This window comes from Halichoerus grypus, chromosome 10, assembly GCF_964656455.1.
Source record: "Halichoerus grypus chromosome 10, mHalGry1.hap1.1, whole genome shotgun sequence".
In the NCBI taxonomy this organism is placed as follows: domain Eukaryota; kingdom Metazoa; phylum Chordata; class Mammalia; order Carnivora; family Phocidae; genus Halichoerus; species Halichoerus grypus.
Genome location: NC_135721.1, coordinates 125,778,004 through 125,787,822, shown reverse-complemented (window position 1 = coordinate 125,787,822; position 9,819 = coordinate 125,778,004). Strand labels below are relative to the sequence as shown.

General features: G+C 46.5%; 1 long non-coding RNA gene across 2 annotated transcripts in view; it reads right to left on the bottom strand.

The window, feature by feature from the left end:
- Nucleotides 1-7,760: 7,760 nt before the first annotated feature.
- The window catches only part of LOC118533599 (uncharacterized), a 16,433-nt gene continuing 14,374 nt past the window's right edge, over nt 7,761-9,819 (bottom strand). For both annotated transcript variants that reach the window (XR_013441535.1, XR_013441534.1), the window contains 2 exons: nt 8,587-8,703; nt 7,761-8,138 (listed from right to left, as the gene is read on the bottom strand). This is a non-coding gene — a long non-coding RNA (uncharacterized LOC118533599). The remainder of the gene's footprint in view (nt 8,139-8,586; nt 8,704-9,819) is intronic.

Below are 9,819 nucleotides of genomic sequence, written 5' to 3'. Positions count from 1 at the left end.
TTTTCGCAAACCTGTGAATGCCAAGTAACTCGGCGAGGCTTCCCACTGTGGATGGAATGCACTTCCCAGTCCCACAGCAGCTTGGCCATGTGACTTGTTTTGGCCAATGGAATGTTAGCAAATGTCCTGTGAACAGGGATTTTCATATGCTCTTGGCCTCTGGAACTCTTGTGGGTGCTTTGAGAAGAACATGTCTCAAGGAGCCACTGGTCTGCAGAGGAGGAGGAACACGCGGAGCAGACTCAGCCCAGTGCCCCTGCCGCCTGGAGCAGAATGGGCCCGCTAAGCCCAGCTGAGACCTGCAGACCCATGAACATGAGAATAAATGGTATTTTTTTTAAGTTTTTTTCTTTTTTTTAACGGGAGCCTGGGTGATTCAATCAGTTAAGTGTCTGCCTTCAGCTCAGGTCATGATCCCGGGGTCCTGGGATCGAGCCCCGCATCGGGCTCCCTGCTCGGCAGGAGCCTGCTTCTCTCTCTCCTCCCTGCTCATGCTCTCTTCTCACTATCTCTGTCTGTCTCTCTCTCAAATAAATAAATAAAATCTTAAAAAAAAAAGATTTTATTATTCAGTAATGTCTACACCCAAGGTGCGGCTCGAGATCAAGAGTCACCCAGCCGGGTGCCCTTGATCACTTATTATTGTAAGATGTCTAGGTCATTTCTAAGTCAGCATTAAGGTTGTCAATGTGAAGGGACCTAGTGTGATTGATGGACACCTGCTGCTTTAGCCAGTCCAGCATCTCTTCATTCTTACCCTCCTAACATCTCCCTGATTTTCCTTTAAGGGACCACCGCTTTCCCGCTCTCGTCCATGTGGAAAGCGTGGGGTGTGGCTCAGGGTAGGTACGAGAGCCAGCAGTGTGCTTGAGCTGGCTCCAGCAGGTTCACGAGAGCTGGCGACAAGACTGGAGTTTGGTAAGCCAGGTGACATCACGTCGGTAACTCGAATTGGGCTGCCGTGGGAGTATTCACACCACAGAAACCGGCAAACACCACAAATCAAAGTTTTACTTTCCCGAAAAGCCAGTTGTTAGACATTTATCAGCACACCACTGCGCGTGACTCAGGGCTGGTTCATCAGAGAACCTCCTGGACCTAGAGGAGGGCTGGACTCGAGTCAGGCCAGGAGAGTCAGCTTGGGTATTAGAAAAGAAACATCCTGTTCTACTGGGGTTCCCGGAGAGGGAGGATGATGCCTGGATCTTCCAGGAGCCACTGTGGAGAATAAAGCCAACACTGTGTCAGAAGAACTAAAGGCTGATGAGAAGCCAGGTCCTGTTGGCATCATCTGAGCTCCTTGATTCAGCACTGCCTGAAACCCGCCTTTCCCTGTATTCCCTGTTCCACAAGCCAATATACGTATTCTCTTTGTGGCTGATGCTCCTGGCGCCCCATCCCAAATCCCCTTGACCTACCTCCAAGGTCAACTACCACCATGGCAGATGGTGCCGATATGTTCTCGCCCACCCCCCACCCCCCATACACCAGGGTCTCCCCAGGACAGGCTGCAGAGAGCCCAGGAAAAGCGCCAAGGATCTGATACCACCAGGGGTCATCCTCAGTTGATGGGATATAGGAGTCAGTGGTTAAATACCCAAGCTTCTCAGTCCCCTGGAGGGACTGTTCTGAGGAGCATGTGTGCGTGTGTGTACGTGTGTGTGTGTGTGTGTGTGTGTGTGGTTTTTGTTATTGTGGTTTTTCCCCCATGTGCATAAAAAAGGAATGCAGAAAATACATTCACCATGCCCGACCTTCTGCAGTGTAGTGCTCTTTAGACGAGATGAGGCACTCCCCCCGAGATGCACACCCAGTTTTAAGGCTCAGATGTTAGTGAAACTAAGCTTTTAAGTCCCACAAAACCCTGGTGCATCATGCAAGCAATGTCCAACCTGAGGAGGATATCTCTGTCCGTGGTGGATTTGTCCAGGAATAAATTGAGGCTGGAAATAGCAAACTAAAGTTAGCAGGGATGTTCTGCCTCGTGACCTCCTTCAGGAACATCCTGTCCAGAGGAAAGGATATTTAAGGAGAAAGGAAGCAGCATGAGTTCAACTCGGCCAAGTAGTAGAGGAAGAACATCGCAAACACAAAGCGTGGTTCTGGTCTGTGTTCCAGCGAGAGACGGGTGGGACAAACAGCCATGAAATACCTCCGACACGCTTGTAATTTGTTTGTCCTTCTCCTCTTTGACCTGCTCCGTATGTTTTTAATTCTCCTTTTGCTTATTTTTCTCTCCTTTTATTTTCACTTTGACATAGGTTTTATCACCTGTCTTTCTGGAAATTAAGCCTCAGAGGCTTGAGCCACTTGGCCAAGACGGAACAGTGGGAGAGCTGGGGTTTGAACACGTGCCCCCTTTACTCCAGGTTGACAGGCATATAGAGGGTGATCAATAAATATGGTGTATAAATAAAAGAAGCAAGCTCCAGCTTACAGAAAGGGAGTCTAAATCTATGAGGATTCTTGATCATGCCTACTGAGCAAAGTAATAATAACAAGATAGCAATATTTCATACAGCAATATGGAAAATCAGGTACCATGTTTGTACCCATTTGACAGCTGAGGAAATTGAGATTCAGAAAAAGTTAACTCCCCCACTAGACTACAGGCATGGCAATATTTTGTCTTGCTTGTGACTTCACATTGAGCCTAGAGATACTAAATGAACAGTTCTGTCTGCTTGATCACACTTCCCCAAGCTCACCCACATAGTAAGTAGTGGAGATGTATTTATATATTTTTAAAGATTTTATTTATTTATTTGAGAGAGAGAGAGAACTGAGGGAGAGTAAGAAGGAGAAGCAGACTCTCCGCTGAGCAGAGAGCCCGACGCAGGGCTCTATCCCAGGACCCTGGGATCATGACCTGAACCGAAGGAAGACCCTCAACCGACTGAGCCACCCAGGCATGCTGTAAGTAGTGGAGATTTAATTTGAACTCAGTTCTCTCTGATTCCAAAGGCTGGCTCCAGGCTATCAATCACTAAGCAATGACAAAATAATTATGGAGGTAATCTAGGTAAACTGATCATATCTTAGAAGCAGTTAGAGCATTTTGCCATAATGACTCGAGGTTTCTATTAGTCAGGAGTCTCCTTCGTAAGTAATAGAAGCCCAACCCAAACAAGCTTAAACAAAAAGTTGGGGAGATATGAGGCATAGTTGAAGCAAGGGGCTCACGGCTGTCAGTCACCACTCTCTATCCTCTTAGGTTTTTTTCTCCATGCTGGTTTCACCCTCCTGCAGCTTTCTCCACCCACGTGCTGCTTCTGCTTCCTTCCCACCAGCCTCGCAACCCCAATGGAAAGAGGCAATCCCTTTGACAAAAGTTTCAAGAAAACTTCTGAGAAGGGCTCCCATTGGCTCAGCCCGAATCACTCTGAACCAATCACTTTGGCCTGAGAGATGATGCTTTCATTGATCAGGCTTGTGTCTTACGCGTACTCCTGGATCCTGAGGATAGGAAGAGCCTTCCCAAACCACACGGACTAAGAGTGGAGAAGGGCTAGCTCTCCAACAGAAAACTGGGGTGTCATTACCAGGGGAGGGCGCAATAGATGCTGGGTCAGCCAAATGAACAAAGATTTGGCTCCTTGTCAGCTGGCTTATGAATTATTGTTACTGGTCACACACACAAAAAATATGGCTATAAGAGAAACTGTCAATGAGATCAGTGCAGAGCTATTCTTTCAATTGAAAGAAGAATCAATAAACTCATTGGAAATAAGTCCTGGAGCGCCTAGAAGCCGTTTTATGGATGAGAAAACCAAGGTTCAACATCCCTGCTTAAATGCCACCTTCTCAGAGAAGCCTTCTCCATCACCTTATCTAAAATAGCACCCATGGGGGGAGGGCGCCTAGGTGGCTCAGTCAGTTAAGCGTCAGACTCTTCATTTCGGTTCCAGTCATGGTCTCAGGGTCATGAGATGGATCCCCACGTCAGGCTCCACGCTCAGCATGGAGTCTGCTTGTCCCTCTGCCCCTGCCCCTCTCCCTCCCCCTCCTTATGCTCTCTCTCTCAAATAAATAAAATATTTTTATAAATAAGTAAATAAAGGAAGCAGTAAGATGTTAATTTTGAATCAAAGGAGAATCCACAGACGTATTATATTTCGGCAGTCAGGAATGATGAAATGAAATTACTAATAGACACAAAACAGGTCAGCGTCCCCAGGGCAACACATAGTGCTTGGAACCATCTCTTCCATAGATTGCCCAGCAATTAGGTCTCCACCGGACAAAATTCATTTGCATCTCTATGGGCAAGAATCATTTGCATTATTACCAGTTTTGTACAAATTATAGAGTTGCAAAATAGCTCAAAGACAAAAGCAAGGCACAGAACCCCATAGAATCAGATAACCTGAAAGGGCCCCCTTCCTTTGCCATACTTCACTAGCATACCCTCTCTTCTCATTCGCCTTTAGGCCATCAACTGGAAATCCAAGGAAACTGAAGGCATGTTCAGTTAGTCAGGACTCTGAGTTGCAAATAACAGAAACTCAGCTCAAGCTGGGTTAAAAGAGAATTCTTTGGCTTATCCTTGATCGACCAGATTAAGGACTGTGTTCAAGTACAGCTGGATCTAGGAGCTCAGACAAAATCATTGGGAATCTGTCTTGTCCATCTCTTGGCCCTGATTTCCTTTGTTTTGACTTCATACCAGGGAGCCTATCACTCCCGGGGGGCCCTTCGAGCTCCAGCTTTATATTCAGTTTGGTAACCCATGCAAACAGGAACTCAGGGCTAAGGGCTCCAGCAAAAGCCTACGACTGAATCTCAAAGGCTCTGATGGGCTCAATTTGGGGTCATGGGCTCATCTCCTGCACCAATCACTGTGGTCAGGATGACAGAATGTTCTGATTGACCAGGGCTGCCTGGTCACACGCCCACTTATCAAGTCAGAGAGTGGGGTTAGCTCCTCCTAACTGCGTGGATTGAGCAAGAGAAAGGGGAGTCTTCCTGGAGGAAAATCAAGATGCTGCTGACTTAACATAATTGTATTGTGGAGGCTGCTCAAATTTTAGAATCAACAGCCATCACAACATAATCTTCTTCTTTTTTTTTTTTTTTTTTTAGATTTTATTTACTTATTTGACAGAGAGAGACAGCGAGAGCAGGAACACAAGCAGGGGGAGTGGGAGAGGGAGAAGCAGGCTTCCCACTGAGCAGGGAGCCCGATGCGGGGCTCAATCACAGGACCACGAGATCATGACCTGAGCGGAAGGCAGACGCTTAATGACTGAGCCACCCAGGCGCCCCCATAATCTTCTTTTTTTAAAAAAGATTTATATAGGGGCGCCTGGGTGGCTCAGTTGGTTAAGCAACTGCCTTCGGCTCAGGTCATGATCCCAGGGTCCTGGGATCAAGTCCCACATCAGGCTCCCTGCTCTGCGGGGAGCCTGCTTCTCCCTCTCCCCCTCCCCCTACTTGTGTTCCCTCTCTCACTGTGTCTCTCTCTGTCAAATAAATAAATAAAATCTTTAAAAAAAAAAAAAAGAAGATTTATATATTTTTTTTATTTTAGAGAGGAGAGAGAGTGTGCCTGAGTGGGGAGAGGGGCAAAGGGAGAGGTAGAGAGAGAGTCTTCAAGCAGACTGAGCATGGAGCCCAACTCGGGGCTCGATTCCTGGAACTGGAGATCATGACCTGAGCTGAAATCAAGAGTCAGCTGCTCAACCGACTGAGTCACCCAGGCGCCCCCCACCCCTATCTCAACATAATCTTACTGAGCACCCTGTTATATACCAGGCAGGAAGGAAACTATTTCTGGTGCCGGGGAAGGAATTACACTTTCTAGAGTTCACTAACATAACCTCTCAGCTCTGCCCTTCCACACACACATACACACAGACCATGGAGCGGAGGCTAGAATTTTAGGAAAATGGAATCAGAATTAATACCCAGGCTGCCGGGGCACCTGGGTGGCTCAGTCGGTTAAGCGTCTGCCTTCGGCTCAGGTCATGATCAGAGTCCTGGGATCGAGCCCCAAGTCGGGCTCCCTGCTCAGCAGGAAGCCTGCTTCTCCCTTTTCCCACTCCCCCCTGCTTTTGTTCCCTCTCTTGCTGTGTCTCTCTCTGTCAAATAAATAAATAAAATCTTAAAAAAGAAAAAAAGTACCCAGGGTGCCTGGCTGGCTCAGTTAGTAGAGCATGTGACTCTTGATCTCTGGGGTCGTAAGCTCAAGCCCTGTGTTAGGTGGAGAGATTACTTAAAAATAAAATCTTGGGACGCCTGGGTGGTTTAGTCAGTTAAGCATCTGCCTTCAGCTCAGGTCATGATCCCAGGGTCCTGGGATCGAGTCCCACATCGGGCTCCCTGCTCAGTGGGAAGCCTGCTTCTCCCTCTGCCTCTACCTGACACTCCCCCTGCTTGTGCGCTTTCTCTCTCTCAAATAAATAAATAAAATCTTTAAAAATAAATAAATAGCATCTTAAAAAAAAAATACTCACACCCTGACTGGGTTGAATAGTGTCTCCCAAAGTTAATATCCACCCAGGACCTCAGAGTGTGATCTTATTTGGAAATAGAGCCTTTGCGGATATAATCGAGTTAATATAGGGAAGAACCAGTATCGTTTCCTTCTACCCCCCCTGAGGTTTTCAGCTGGAGCCCCCACAAAACAAAAGACAGATTAACCAAGAGGAAAACATAGATTTAATAGAATTTTTACAGGACACAGCAGTTTTTTACAAGCAAATAAAGACCCAAAGAAACAGTTACACTTGAGTATTTTTATACTAGATTTGATGAAGAGGGGAGAGTTGTGGGAAAATGTGATAGGACAAAAAGGGATGTGAGCTAAGAGTAGCAAACGGGGAAACTTAGCGCGGCCTGTTCCTTCAGATTCTCCCGGCTTCCCTCGGTCTTCCGAGATAAGAGTGCCCCGTTCCGCCCAGCACTGGGAGGGCACCTTTCACCGGAGGGTCTATGTATGACCTGCTTCAAAAAGTCCTTCCTACCCCTGTGTTTCTCAGATTCCTTCAGCTTAAAACATTCAATGTACCCCAAGTGCCGTATTTTTGGGTAGTGTATCATTAAGATGAGGTCATACTGGGGCGCCTGGGTGGCTCAGTCGTTGAGCGTCTGCCTTCGGCTCAGGTCATGATCCCAGGGTCCTGGGATCGAGCCCCACATCGGGCTCCCTGCTCAGTGGGAAGCCTGCTTCTCCCTCTCCCACTCCGCCTGCTTGTGTTCCCTCTCTCGCTGTGTCTGTGTCTGTCAAATAAACAAATAAAATCTTCAAAAAAAAAAAAAAAGATGAGGTCATACTGGATTAGAGCGGGCCCAAGTCCAGTGGCGGGTATGTTTATTAGAGGACAGACACAGAGAAGGAGCGTGAAGACAGAGGCAGGGGATCAGAGCCATGTGGTCACAAAGCCAAGGGACACCATCCTTGGTGACAATCCTTTGCTGACAACCACCAGAAGCTAAGAGACAGGCATGGAGTAAATGCTCCCTCAGAGCCTCTAAAAGGAGCCACCCCTGCGGACACCTTAATTGTGGACTTCTAGCCTCCAGACGGCTGAGGGCATAAATTTCTGTCATTTTAAGCCACCAAGTTTGTGATGGATATTTGTCACCCCATCCACGGGAAACCAATGCACGCCTGTTACAATTTCTAAAGACGGAACAATGAATTGGGTCACAGTTTCTAAAAATATCAGTTCGGGCGCCTGGGTGGCTCAGTTGGTTAAGCGACTGCCTTCGGCTCAGGTCATGATCCTGGAGTCCCGGGATCGAGTCCCGGGATCGAGTCCCGCATCCGGCTCCCTGCTCGGCAGGGAGTCTGCTTCTCCCTCTGACCCTCCCCCCTCTCATGCTCTCTCTCTCTGTCTCATTCTCTCTCTCAAATAAATAAATAAAATCTTAAAATAAAATAAAATAAAATAAAATAAAATAAAAAAATAAAAATAAATAAAAAAATAAAAAAATAAAAATATCAGTTCAAGGGGCTCCTGGGTAGCTCAGTTGGTTGGGCATCTGGCTCTTGGTTTTGGCTCCAGTCGTGGTCTTGGGATCGTGGGGTCGTGGGGTCGAGCCTTGCGTGGGGCTCCACACTCTGGCGTGGACTCTGCTTGGGATTGTCTCTCTCCTTCTCCCTCTGCTTGTCTCCCCGTTCACTCTCTCTCTCTCTAAAATAAATACGTAAAATCTTTTTTAAAAAGTTTAAAAAAGATCAATTCAATTCATATTGATGTTGAAGCAAGATTAGTCACATTTTTTCCGCCTGCCTTGGAGGCATCTTGTCTTAATGAGCCACCATGAGGGCAGCTCTCTTTCCTGTCCAAGTGGCAAGCTTTTGAGACAGAGTCCATCCCTCTCCTTTGCTGTCTTGGCTAAGGTTGAAAATATTATCTATAAAGTAGAAAATTGAAACTTCCCTACAATGACAGTTACACAGGATTATGTATTCATTTGGGCAGGGACTGGGTGGGGACACAGGAAGAGGAAAATAAAATATGCAAAAGGGAGGTGAAATGTGGATGTTGTTAAACATTAACCGCCGTGGTCCGACTAGGGTTGAGAGCAAAGATCTCAAGTCAGACATACCCCCGTCCAAATCACAGAGTCACAATTTACCTGTGTAACTTAACTTCTCTGAGCATCAGTCTCTCCCTCCATAAATGGGATTTTTACTCCTGCTTCTTGGCCTGAGGTTTAGATGAGATGATGTATAAAAAGCCTTCACCCTAGAACCTGGCACATAATAAATGATCAATATATTTTGGCTTTAAAGTTTTCTATTTAATTTTTTTAAAGATTTTATTTATTTATTTGAGAGAAAGAGAGAGCACAAGCCAGGGGAAGGGGCAGAGGAAGAGGGAGAAGCGGACTCCCTGCTGAGCAGAGAGCCTGACACAGGGCTCCATCCCAGGGCCCCGGGATCATGACCTGAGCAGAAGGCAGTCGCTTGGGGCGCCTGTTGGGTGGCTCAGTTGGTTAGGTGTCTGCCTTCAGCTCAGGTCATGATCCCAGGGTCCTGGGATTGAGCCCCGCATCGTGCTCTCTGCTCAGCGGGGAGCCTGCTTCTCCCTCTCCCTCTGTCTACCACTCTGCCTACTTGTGCTCTCTCCGTCAAATAAATAAATAAAATTTTTTAAAAAAAGAAGAAGGCAGTCGCTTAACTGACTGAATCACCCAGGTGCCCCTCTATTGAATTTTTTAATAAAAAACATCCACAACGTTCAAAAAGCAAAGTGAGAGGTGCCTGGCTGGCTCAGTTGGTAGAGCATGTGACTCTTGATCTCGGGGTTCTGGGTTCAAACCCCACGTTGTATGTAGAGCTTACTTAAAAATAAAATCTTAAAAAAAAAAAAAGCAAAGGGATATAAAAAGTAATCCATTGAAAAAACTGACGTCCACCCATCCCTGTGCACCCACTTCCTCCCTCTCCCCTACACCACTGGCAAACACGTTTATTAGTCTTGTGAATCCTTCCTGTATTTCTTTAAGGAAATATACATGCTTAGCTCCCTTACACAAGAGGTGGCATTCTGTAAAAGCTTTTTCTGCATTTTTTATTTTTTTCATTTAGCGGTATACCCTGGCGATCATTCCACAGCAGTACAAAGAGAACTTCCTCTTCCTTCTTTATCACTGCACACGATTCCATGGGCTGCTGCGTCACCCCCTATAGAGGGAAACTCCAGTTGTTTCTGCTCTGGCAATGACCAATAATACGGCACTGAAAATCTTTGTACTCACTTTCTCTTGTATGTGCACAGGTGTATCTGTGACACAAAGATCTGAAAGCAGAATTGCTGGATCAAAGGGGAAAATGCCAGAGAACTTTTTTTTTTTTTAAGTCATCTC